The sequence below is a fragment of the Symphalangus syndactylus genome, chromosome 7, assembly GCF_028878055.3.
Source record: "Symphalangus syndactylus isolate Jambi chromosome 7, NHGRI_mSymSyn1-v2.1_pri, whole genome shotgun sequence".
Taxonomy (NCBI): Eukaryota; Metazoa; Chordata; class Mammalia; order Primates; family Hylobatidae; genus Symphalangus; species Symphalangus syndactylus.
In genome coordinates this window covers 8,321,185-8,333,305 of record NC_072429.2, presented here as the reverse complement: position 1 = coordinate 8,333,305, position 12,121 = coordinate 8,321,185, and the positions used below count along the sequence as shown (strand labels likewise).

At 42.8% G+C, this 12,121-nt stretch overlaps 1 protein-coding gene across 3 annotated transcripts in view; it reads left to right on the top strand.

Annotated features, from left to right (window-relative positions):
- LOC129485923 (zinc finger protein ZFP2) overlaps positions 1 to 12,121 on the top strand; it is a 79,904-nt gene that overhangs the window by 3,713 nt on the left and 64,070 nt on the right. For 2 of the 3 annotated variants that reach the window (XM_063642421.1, XM_063642419.1), the window contains exon 2: positions 7,137 to 7,233. The gene's annotated coding sequence lies outside the window, so the exon portion shown is untranslated. Of the gene's footprint in view, positions 1 to 4,470; positions 4,533 to 7,136; positions 7,234 to 12,121 lie in introns of those variants that run through there. The other variant, XM_063642423.1, reaches the window with a different exon arrangement.

Genomic DNA, 12,121 nt, shown 5'->3' with positions numbered 1-12,121 from the left:
TTCGGAAAACTAAAAGAAAATCTGGAGGCTAGGCCGGGCTTGGCTCCCGCCTGTAATCCCAGCACTTTGGGAGGCTGAGGCGGGCGGATCACGAGGTCAGGAGATCGAGACCATCCTGGCTAACATGGTGAAACCCTGTCTACTAAAAATACAAAAAATTAGCCGGGCGTGGTAGCGGGCGCCTGTAGTCCCAGCTACTCGGGAGGCTGAGGCAGGAGAATGGCATGAACCCGGGAGGTGGAGCTTGCAGTGAGCCGAGATTGTGCCACTGCACTCCAGCCTGGGGAACAGAGTGAGACTCCATCTCAAAAAAAAAAAAAAAAAATCTGGAGGCTAGAGAGAAAAATCACAGTTTACCTATAGGGATAAAAATCAAATGAAAACAGATTTTTCACTAGAAACCACAAAGGCACAACATTTTTCAAGTAGTGAAATAAAATAATTTTTAACCCACGGAAATGACGTCGGCAGGATAGGAAGCCCTAGTCCCTTGTTTTCCCACAGAGACATCAACTAAACATCAAAGTACAAATTGCTTTTGTGAGAATTCCAGACGCTAAGAGGTTGTAGCACGCCAGGTGAGTGCACAGACAAGAAGAGACACATCAAAATGGTAGAAAATTTTTGACATTTTACCCACCCTAGCCACTCCCACTGCCTAGCATGGCAAGATGTGATCAGGAAAAAAACTCAGCTGTCAGTTTTTCCCTCAGGAGGGAAGAAGAGTGGGCTGTGCATCCATTGTTTTAGCTTTTCAAGGCGCTTTCCAAGGGCATGGTTTCTGTCTTACGAGACTCAGAGTACTGACTGGAATTAGTAGTTTGGATGCTAGGTTGGGGGCTGCTGAGAACAAAGGTGAGCACTGGAGCTTGTTACATCACCAGAGAGACTTAATACTGCAAACAGCAAGGGGAACAAGAGGTTACAATCTCTAAAGAAGAAGCAGGCAAAAACCTCATTTTATGCACAAGCCCAGAGAAGTAGCATCCCCAGCAAAAGTTTGAGACAATCCCAGAATCTCTAGTTGTGCTAAATGATGACGGTCTTTCATACAAAGCCAGTCCTTAAAGACTCCTGGAGGGGACTGTTTTTTCAAGTGGCCAAATCTCAACAACAGATCACAAGGCTATAAAGAAAGAGTGAAACACATCCCAATAAAAAGAAACTAACTTCCAGAAACCAACCCTAAAGAAATGGAGATCTGGCCAGGTGAGGTGGCTCACGCCTATAATCCCAGCACTTTGGAAGGCTGAGGCAGGGGGATCACTTGAGGTCAGCAGTTTGAGACCAGCCTGGCCAACATGGTGAAACCCCATCTCTACTAAAAATATATAAATTATCCACGTGTGGTGGTGGGTGTCTGTAGTCCCAGCTAGGTGGGAGGCTGAGGCACAAGAATCACTTGAACCTGGGAAGTGGAGGTTGCAGTGAGCTAAGATCACACCACCGCACTGTAGCCTGGGTGACAGACTTGTCTCAAAAAAATGCTGAAGGAATTCTTTAAATTGAAAGTTAATAACACGAAACTATGAAAATATAAAGAGCTCTGGTAAAGGTAAATACATAGACGGATACAGAATCCCATAGTATTGTAATGTTGGAACATAAACCATTTTTAAGCCTGCTGTAGAATTTGAAAGAAAAAAGCAAAGCTAGGCCGGGCGCAGTGGCTCACGCCTGTAATCCCAACACTTTGGGAGGCTGAGGCAAGTGGATCACTCGAGGTCAGGAGTTTGAGACCAGCCTGACCAACATGGTGAAACCCCGTCTCTACTGAAAATACAAAAATTATCCGAGCATAGTGGCTGGTGCCTGTAATCCCAGCTACTCAGGTGAGGTAGGAGAATCGCTTGAACTTGGGAGGCGGAGGTTGCAGTGAGCCGAGATTGCGCCACTGCACTCCAGCCTGGACAACAAAGCGAGAGACTCTCAAAAAAAAAAAAAAAACAACAAAGCTGGGCATGGTGGCATGTGCCTGTAATCCCACCACTTTTGGAGGCTGAGGTGGGAGGATCACTTGAGGCCAGGAGTTTGATACCAGTCTGGGCAACATAGGTAGATCCTGTCTCTACAAAACATTTTAAAAAATTAAAAACTGATTGCTATAACTTTTTGGTAGATTAGCCCTTTTATCATTATATAATTTTCCTCTGTATCTCAATTTTCTTTGTCTACAAAGTCCACATTATCTGATATTAATACAGTAGACCACTTCAGTGCCTTTGACATTGAACTCATGGGATTCTGGGTGACCAGGGTCATTGTCCAATATCAAAAGAACATTCAAGGGCAGTCCCTTACTGGCAAGGTACTTCATGATTTCACGGACAAAAGCATTAGTGGAACCAGTCCAGAAAAAGTTTCTCATTGTCCAGGACTTTTGGTTGTGTGCCCAAGAACGGAAAGTTCATACTTAACCTTTTCCCTCCAAGGCTTGGAGCTTAGCATTATACATAACAGCAGTTCTGATGATAAACTCGACTACATTTGCACAAAACAGTAGAGATACTCTATTCCTTCCTGCCTTTATTTTTTGTAAAGACAGCATCTCGCCATGTTGTCCAGGCTGTCCTGGAACTTGTGGTCTCGAGTGATCCCCCGACTTTGGCCTCCCAGGGTGCTGGGATTACAGGCATGAGCCACTGTACCCAGCCTGGCCTTTACCTTTCTTACAGCTCTCTGGGATTTGGCATTATTTCAGGTTTGCCAAGAAAATAACATCCATCTGTTTCCAAGATTTAAAATGTTGCTGGTGTGCCCTTGTTCTTCCTGACCTTGTGAATTAACAAGTTTTCAAACAATCTCTTATATTTGCTTTTAGTGGTACAGAGGAGGCAAAATACATTCTTGCGCATCCTGTGTTCGTGGCTGAGGCCCCTAAGACAAAAGACAAATTAACAAGAGCAAAACATACAAGTTTCTTTAAAACAAGTTTTACATGACACAGCAGCCTACATAATGAAGTCCCAAAGAAACAGTTTAAGTCGTGTATTTTTATGCTAAATTTGATGAAGAGTCACAGAAATATAAATGGACAAAGAGGATATGATCTAATGGTAATACACTGGGGGCAACTTAGCAAGGCCTGTTTGTTCAAGAGTTTTCTCTGTGACTATGTGTCTTCAGCAATAAAGGTGTTACTTTTCTCCAGGTATAGGGAGGGCAAATCTCACATGAGAATCTTATGACCTGCTTCAGGGGACGTTAGGAAATTCTTCCTAGGTTTTACAACCTGCTTTGTGGGAGACGTGTGGAAAAGTCCTTCCTGTTTCTGCTGTTTTCTCAAATGATGAGGTGCCATATTTTGGCAGTGTGTGTGTCCTGAACTACATCAGTATGTATTAGGAGGGAACAAAATTAGATGTGTTCTACCCAATCTGCCTTCTTTTCTTCTTTACTGTATGCTTTGAAGGCTGCAAAATTTCCTCTAAATATTCCCTTTACCTAAATCTTTTCTAAAAAGTTTCTAGTCTTTTAAAAAATGTTTAGCTTAATTACATTGTCAAAGCATATGGTCTTGTGTGATACCAATTGCTTGAAATGTGTTGAGGCTACTTTACAGACTAGTATGAGATCATTTCTTAAATAAATATACGCTTTTCCATGTGTTTTCTTCAGTTTTGGGATGGAGTCGTCTACATGTCTATTCATTAATATAAAACTAATTTTGCTTTTCATATATTTCATATGTATAGTGACCTTTTTGTCAGCTTTTCTATTAGTTACTGAGAAGGTAGGTTAAAAACTCTGAGGCCAGGGTGATGGCTGACACCTATAATCCCAGCATTTTGGGAGGCCAAGGCAGGAGCATTGCTTGAGCCCAGAAGTTTGAGACCAGCCTGGGCAAGAGTAAGATCCCATCTGTACAAAAAAGAAAGAAAACAAAACTAAAAATGAGTTCTGCCCATGTTTGCTTTATGTATTTTATATCTTATGTTATTAAATACATAAAAGTTTAAAATACTTTACTTCCTGGTAAATTAATGCCTTTTTTTTTTTTTTCTAAGACAGAGTCTTGCTCTTGTCACCCAGGCTGGATTGTGGTGGCGCGGTATCAGCTCACTGCAACCTCTGCCTCTCAGGTTCAAGTGATTTTCCTGCCTCAGCCTCCCGAGTAGCTAGGACTACAGGTGCTCGCTACCACGCCTGGCTAATTTTTTTTGTATTTTTAGTAGAGACAGGGTTTCACCATGTTGGCCAGGCTGGTCTTGAATTCCTGACCTCAGGTGATTCACCCGCCCGCCTCCCGAAGTGCTGGGATTGCAGGCCTGGCCAGAGTTTTAAAGCCGGGGCCGCCTGGGAACCCCGCGCCCCGCCTGGACACACCTATGACCTGCAGCGGCCACACCGTGGGCCACCTCCGCGGGCCACTGGCACAGCCTTGCCCTCTGAGGCCCCGTTCTTGCACACGCCGACGGCTTGGCCGCGCTGCAGCCCCGCAGCTTTGTGGGAAATGTAGTCTGGCGCTCCGGGCTGTAAGCGCCGGTCGCGGCTGCGTCGGTCGCCGCTGCTCTCGCTCTTGCTGGGAGAGGGTGAGTGCGGGGCAGGTGGCGGGGGCGCGCGCCATCCGTGAGTCTTGTAGGCCCCCGCAGGAGGACCCCAGGACTGCGGGGCGAGGCCCCTGCTTCCTGAGGGCTGAGGGGCGGGCCCGCCGCAGATGGGCCGGGGGTGCGGCCTCACTGCGCCTGTGGAGCACCGGGCCTCCAGCTCCAGGTGCGCTCCCTCTTCCCCAGGAGCTGGCGGCGGGAGCACAGTGGCAGCTGAGTGTCCTCCGGCGCTGTCCTGGGCAGGCGCCGAGGTGGAAGCACAGCCCCGGAGCAGCGGGGATGGGGGCTCGAACAAGGGCCACACCGGCCACCACGGGTCAGGGAGGGGTCCAAGGTTCCAGCAGTCGCTCGGACCCAGGTTCCTCCCTGGCTTTCCCCAGCCGCGCGCAGCTTTGTCCCGGGACACGCTGCGACCGTGGAGCGAACCTAACCCGCGGACATCCCGGGGATTCTGGGCCGGAGGCTGGGTCTCCCTGTGCAGCATCTGCCCTTTGTGTAAACCGGGTCTCGGGACCCGCCCTCTGGTTCTCATTCCGAGCGAGGGCGCTGGCGTGGGCTCCCCTCCCATCTCTCCATAAGAATGGGGAGGCCAACCTGGTGCAGGTTTCTACCTCAGAGAATCTTTTTTTTTTTTCCTTAAGCGATTTCATTGTAGCACAACTAGAAAATTCAGATTAAAACAATCATTCAAAATCTATCTCAATCTGCATGGCAGCGTGGATATGTGTATAAGCATAGAAATACTTTGTACTTTGTTTTTAAACAGAAATATGAGTATTAGCAGCTTTTTCTCCATCTATCTTTTAAAATTGAGTCATGAGATGCATTTGGTAAGGGGTTTGAAGTGCACAAATCTTAAGCCTCATAATTTTTTACTGGCCTAAACACCCAATGAAGATAGAGAATATACCTGAAAAAAACATTGGAATATGTTGACACCATCTACTTATACCAGATTTTAAATACAGCTACGTCGTCATTTTAATGAGTGTGAGGGAAAGCATGGATGTGTCGTATTTAATCCTCTCCTTAGGTTTTTGTGTTAGGGGTTTTTTTTTTTTTCAATATTATAAACAGTATAGGCCATCTGGCTACATACATCTTTGCATTTTGTCTTATTCTATAAATCTCTTAAAGTGAAATTTTTAGGTCAAGGGTACAGTAAGGATTTTGATACCTCCTGTTTTATTCCCTCCAGAAAAGTTGCAGTTTATATAAACACTTGCAGTGTAAGAGTGCCAGATTTACCCACACCAACTGTGAATGTTAGTATTCTTTTGAACTTCAGAGAGGTGCGAAAGATAGGATTGTTTAATTTGCATTTTGAACGCTAATGAATATTTTCATGCAGTTTGCATTTTGTATTATAATTTTGTATCTGATACCTAAGCATGTTTCCTGACTATGCAGAAACGTCACAGGTTCTTATGGTCACACATGAAAACCTTTTCTTCACTTTTGGGTGTTTGACATCATTGGCAGAGAAGCTGTCTGTCCCACGAGATCACAAAAATGTTTGTAGTTTCTCTTAGTGCTTTCATTTTTTGTGTACATTTTAATTTTTTTCCAAATAGTAAGCCTTTGTTACAAGTTACTTAGTAATTTTTTCTTTGCTGATATGAAATGTCACTTATTTCATATCTTGAATGAAATATACATATACACACACGTATATAAATACACGTGTATTTGAACCATTTAGGTTGGTAGAATTTTAATTTGTTCCATTGATGCTTTTCCCTGTTTGGCTATAACATCCATGATGGCGGAGAGTTTATCTGTTTCATTTGCAGCTGTATCCACCCCTACCCCATGCAATGGTGCCTGGTGTACAGTAGGTGGTCAACAATATATCTAGTAAATAAGTTCAGTAATACTGTGTTCCAATTCTTGTAGCTTTATGAATACTGGTGGGCAAGTTGTCTCTCATCAGTATTCTTTTAAAAAAAAACTTAGTTGTTGTAACACACAACTTAAATATTTTTTCCATAATTAATGAACTTTTTTTTTTTTTTATTGAGACAGAGTCTTGATCTGTCACCCAGGCTAGAGTGCAGTGGTGTGATCTTGACACTGCAACCTCCACCGCCCCGGTTCAAGTGATTCTCCTGCCTCAGACTCCTGAGTAGCTGGGGTTACAGGCGCCCACCACCACTCTCTAATTTTTTGTATTTTTAGTAGAGACAGGGTTTTGCCATTTTGGCCAGGCTGGTCTCGAACTCCTGGCCTCAAGTGATCCACCCACCTTGGCCTCCCAAAGTGCTGGGATTACAGGCGTGAGCCACCGTGTTTGGCCCATATTAACTGTAAAATGTTGTTACTTAGGCATAACTTGGTTGGGAATGTGTTAAGTTTATGAATTAAAGAAATGACATCCTAGTATATTGAGACAGCTTGTGCGAGAATATGTCGTGTTTCTCTGTGTTTCGTTTTTATATAGCTAAATAGGCATAATGAAGCGACCTTAATACATGAAAGTCATTTTCTTTCTGTAGCTACTATCCAGGTCTTATTTAGTTTATTTATAGGTATTTTCACTGTTGCTGTTGCAGGAGTCTTGTTTCTCATGGCTTCTTTCCCTTCCCTCAGCTCTGCCTCCTCTGGCTTCTGTCCCTCCCCAAGGAAGAACCCCACAGGAAGGAAGGAGAAGGCAATGGCTGCTTGGCCTCTGCCATTGGGAGCTCGGGTGAGCTCATTTTTCTCTCTCAAACCTCCCCCTTACTCCTGTACTGCATGTGGGCCTCACTGCTGAGGACAGGGTTATTGAAATGGCAGAATGCTGGATATTTTTCACGAAGCCCCCTCTGTGTTCCTGACCTCTGTTCCTAGCTGCCACTTATTCAGCTGGATACCCTGGCCTGCTGTGTTCTTGGTGGTGTTCAAGGGTCAGAAAGGGAAAACAGTTATATGCAAGCTGGTCCTGGTGCTTATAGGGCTTATGGGCTCTCAGGGATCATAAAAGAGGGCACATCTGCATGGGTTACAGTCATAATTGCACCTGAATATGCTAATAAGAACAAGCGTGGTTAGGGACCCAGTTTATCAGTATTCCAAGCTTGAGTGAAGGGGAGGATCAGGGTGGTGGCCAGGAGAAGTAGGTAGTGTTTGCCCATCTCAGGGGTTGGGAAGGGATAACTGGAGAGGATTTGTTATAATGGAGTCAGTGTGTCCAGAGTTTAAATCCCAGCTCTACCGTTCAGTAGCTACACTGTCTTGGCAAAAGGCTTGACTTTCCTGAAACATTATTTCCTCATGGTCATAAGAATTACAGCATTAACTGTCTGCCATATAGGTGACATTATTAAGAATTTCACATGGCTTATTTCATTTAATAGTAATAGCTACTTCATAGGTCTGTTGAAAGTTCAAATAAAGTAATGAAAGTAAAAAATGCCTGGCATGGCTCCTGGAATGTTGAAGTTATTCAGTAAGTTGTAGGCATTCTTAGTATCATCCCAGCCGAGAGCTTGGTGTATAGACTTTTAGAGGCGGACTGAAGGGGGCAGTGACTGATAGTGAGAAATGCTGTGCTGGAGAGGAAGAAATCAGATAAAAATTTTAGGACCAAGTGTCAGGAAGGAGGATTTTGTGTGTTTGGCAGGGTGGTAGCCATGGGGGTGGAGGTCAGTCTGAGGAATATTGATGAGGGAGTTGGCATGATCAAAGCTTTTCTAGGAAAAAGTAATGTCCATGAGATGGAGGGAATCATGGAGCTGGGATAGTAGGTGAGGATTCCAGGCTTCTCTGAAAAAGAAAATAAAGCATCAGAAGACTTGGCCCTAACTTCTTTTATTTTTAAGGTTAAACTTACTTAGCCTTGTTGTCTGGAATACTGAAGACTTAACGGCATTTTCTCTTCTCATAAAATTATATATTAGGAGTCATTGATTTGTTAGGATCACTTGCTTATTTATTAGAGACCAGTTTAAAGAAAGCTTCGTGGAGGCAAGTATAAACTGTTGTGATTTCCATTTGTACTACTTTCTGCAGTATTATCAAACTCGGTTATAAAAGGCAAAATAACTTTTAAAATGGGGGTATTGGACAAAGGGAGTTTCTGGAAGAGGGAAATGTTGAAAGGGGAAGCATTCAGAAGATTTTCGTTGATGACAGTTGTGGCTTGGTTGTCAGTAACTCACATTTTAATTTATGTAGCCAAAATACTGTTAATTTTTAAATCAGCTTTTTCTGAGGCACAGTTTAATAAAATAACCCATTTTAAGCATAGAATTCATTGAATTTTGACAAATTTATGCACCAACATAGCCACCACCTCAGTCAAGGTACAGAACGTTTGCATCACCCCTGACAGTGTCCTCGTGCCACTTCTATTCCACATCCCCCACCCCTGCCAGACAGTGTCCTCGTGCCACTTCTACTCCACGTCCCCCACCCCAGCCAGACAGTGTCCTCGTGCCACTTCTACTCCACGTCCCCCACCCCAGCCAGACAGTGTCCTCGTGCCACTTCTACTCCACGTCCCCCACCCCCGCCAGACAGTGTCCTCGTGCCACTTCTACTCCACGTCCCCCACCCCCGCCAGACAGTGTCCTCGTGCCACTTCTACTCCACGTCCCCCACCCCAGCCAGACAGTGTCCTTGTGCCTCTTCTACTCCATGTCCCCCACCCCAGGAAGTCACTGGTTTGATTTCTGTCCCTATAGTCTTGCCCTTTCTAGAACTTCATGTCAGTGAAATCAAACAGTATATATACTTTTGTGCCTGGCTTTTTTTGCTCAACGTCATGTTTTTCAGGTCTATCCATGATATTGTGTGTAGTAATAGTTTGTTCCTTTTTGTCTTGAGTAGTACACAGTTGAATATGCCACCTTTTGTTCATTCACTTGTGACAGACATTTCAAGTTGTTTCCTGTTTTTAGCTATTATGAATAAAACTGCTCTGTACATTCACGTATGAGTCTTTTTGTGGATATATACTTTCATTTCTCTTGGGTAAATACTTAGGTCATGTGTACATTGGACTTTGATATGTACCATTCTGCATTCCCTCCTGCAGTATTTGAGAATTCCATTCGCTCTGCATGCTCTTCCATACTTGCTGTATCCATTTCCAAGAGCTGCTGTAATAAAGTGCCACAAATTGAGTGGCTCGAAACAATAGAAATTTATTGTCTCACAGTTTTGGAGGCCAGAAGTCTGAAATGAAGGCATTTGCAGGGCCTTGCTCTCTAAACTTGTGGGGGAATCCTTCCTTTCCTCTTCCTAGCTCCTAGCTTCTGGTGGTTTGCTGGCACTCTTTGGTGTTCCTTGGTTCATGGCTGCATCACTCTAATCCTTATCTCCTTTGTCATCTGATGTTATCCTTATGTGTTGATGTCTTCAAATAGCCATTTTTCTTATAAGGATACCAGTCATATTTGAGACAACCCTATTTTCAGATGAGGTCATATTGCAAGGTACTAGAAGCTGGGACTTCAACATATCTTTTTTGGGGGACACTGTTCATAACACTAGATATTATAAGCTTTTTAAATTTTAGTTATTTTCAAGGGTGAAAAATGCTATCTTGTGGTTTTTTTTTTTTTTTAACTTTTATTATGAAATAATTTCAGACTTTAAAAACTGCTGCAAGGCTGGGCACGGTGGCTCACACCTGTAATCTCAGCACTTTGGGAGGCCTCAGCAGGTGGATCACTTGAGGTCAGGAGTTGAAGACCAGCCTGGCCAACATGGTGAAACCCCATTTCTACTAAAAATACAAAAAATGAACTGGGCGTGATGGCACACACCTGTAATCCCAGCTACTCAGGAGACTGAGGTGGGAGAATCGTTGGAACCCAGGAGGCGGAGATTGCAGTGACGTGAGATCACTCCACTGCACTCCAGCCTGGGAGACAGAGTGAGACAACAACAAATGCTGCAAAAATAAAACAATTTCTGGATAGTCTTCATCTGAATTAACATTTTGCCATTTTTCTCTTCCTGTATACACACACATGTTTATGTATATGTATGTGTATATATATTTCTGAACCATTTGAGAATAAATTACAGACATGCCCATTTCACTCTAAGTGTCTGTGTGTGCTTTCTATTATCATACGTAACAAAAATACAGTTATCAAAATGAGGAAAACTTACATCGATACAATACCGTTAGCCAAACTACAAACCTTACTTGGATTTTGCCACCTGTCCTACAACTGTCCTTTATCTGGTGCAGAATCCAGTCCAGATCACACATTGTATTTAGCTGTCATATCTCCTTGGTCTCCTTTTATCTAGAATAGTTCAGTATTGATCTTCAATGACTTGGATACTTTTGAAGAGTACAGGCCAATTATTTCATAGAATGATCCTCAATGTGGGTTTGTTTGATGTTTGCTGATAATTTGATTCAGATCGTGTTTGATTAAAATTTGAATGGCTGATATAGTCACAGTGTTCAGAATTCAATAAGCATTCACTTAAAATAAGTCATCTTCCTACTCTTGTCTCCAAGATCCCTATTATCTCTCCCCATAAAAAGGTAATGATTTTTGTTTCTTATGTAGCTTTCTAGAGATGACTACAAAAGCCCATAAAAGTATGTATTTTCCGAATTTTTAATCCAGTTGGTAACAGATAATACTTACTCAGGAGTCTGCACCTGTTCTATTTTTAGCTATTTTGCATTTCACAATATATCTTGGAGACCTGTCCATATCAGTACATCAGGGGCTTCTTTCTTTGATTATGTGGGTATATCATAGTTTAGTTAACCAGTCTGCCTTAAGGGACATTAGTCTAGAGACTTGATAGCAGCTGATGACAGGCATTTCTTCACTTTTGTTGCTGCTTCTCTGAATTACTGATGAATCACTTGCAACTGTACAGTAGATGAGAAATGAGTAACTCAGATGTTGAGAAATAAAGTGTAATTGTCAACGAGATGTGTTTATAACCTGTAAATGGAATGCAATTAGGAAGTACAGTAATAGACTTGGGACATATCAGTACATTAGAGTTGTTTTCCTTTTTTCATCTTTCTCCATAGTTTCATCTTTCCCGTATTGGCCAGAGATGTGAGTATGAATTGTCTAGGTGTTACTTTTATTTGCCTTTAAATTTAATCTTTTTTTGAGTACAAATATTGGGCATATAGACTACTCATATCTACTATCCCTTTTTAAAAATTTAAAGGCAATGAGAGAGAATTCCAGGTTTCCAACCCTCAGAAAGAACTATGATGTACATTCTTCCAGCCTTTTAAAATACCTATCTACACCCTTTGCCCATTTTTATATTGAGTTATTTACATATAAAAGAGGTCTTTTCTATAAAGTGGATAGTATTCCTTTGCTATACGTTGCCAGTATTCTGTCATTTTTCTTTTAAATTTGTTTATAATATCTTTTGCTACAAATAAGTTTTGAAGTTTTATGCAGTTAAATTTCCTTTCTCTTTACTTGGCTTTGGGGTCATGCTATGAAAAGGAGCCTGGCACGGTGGCTCATGCCTGTAATCCCAACACTTTGGGAGGCCGAGGTGGGTGGATCACGAGGTCAAGAGATTGAGACCATCCTGGCCGATATGGTGAAACTCCGTCTCTACTGAAAATACAAAATTACAAA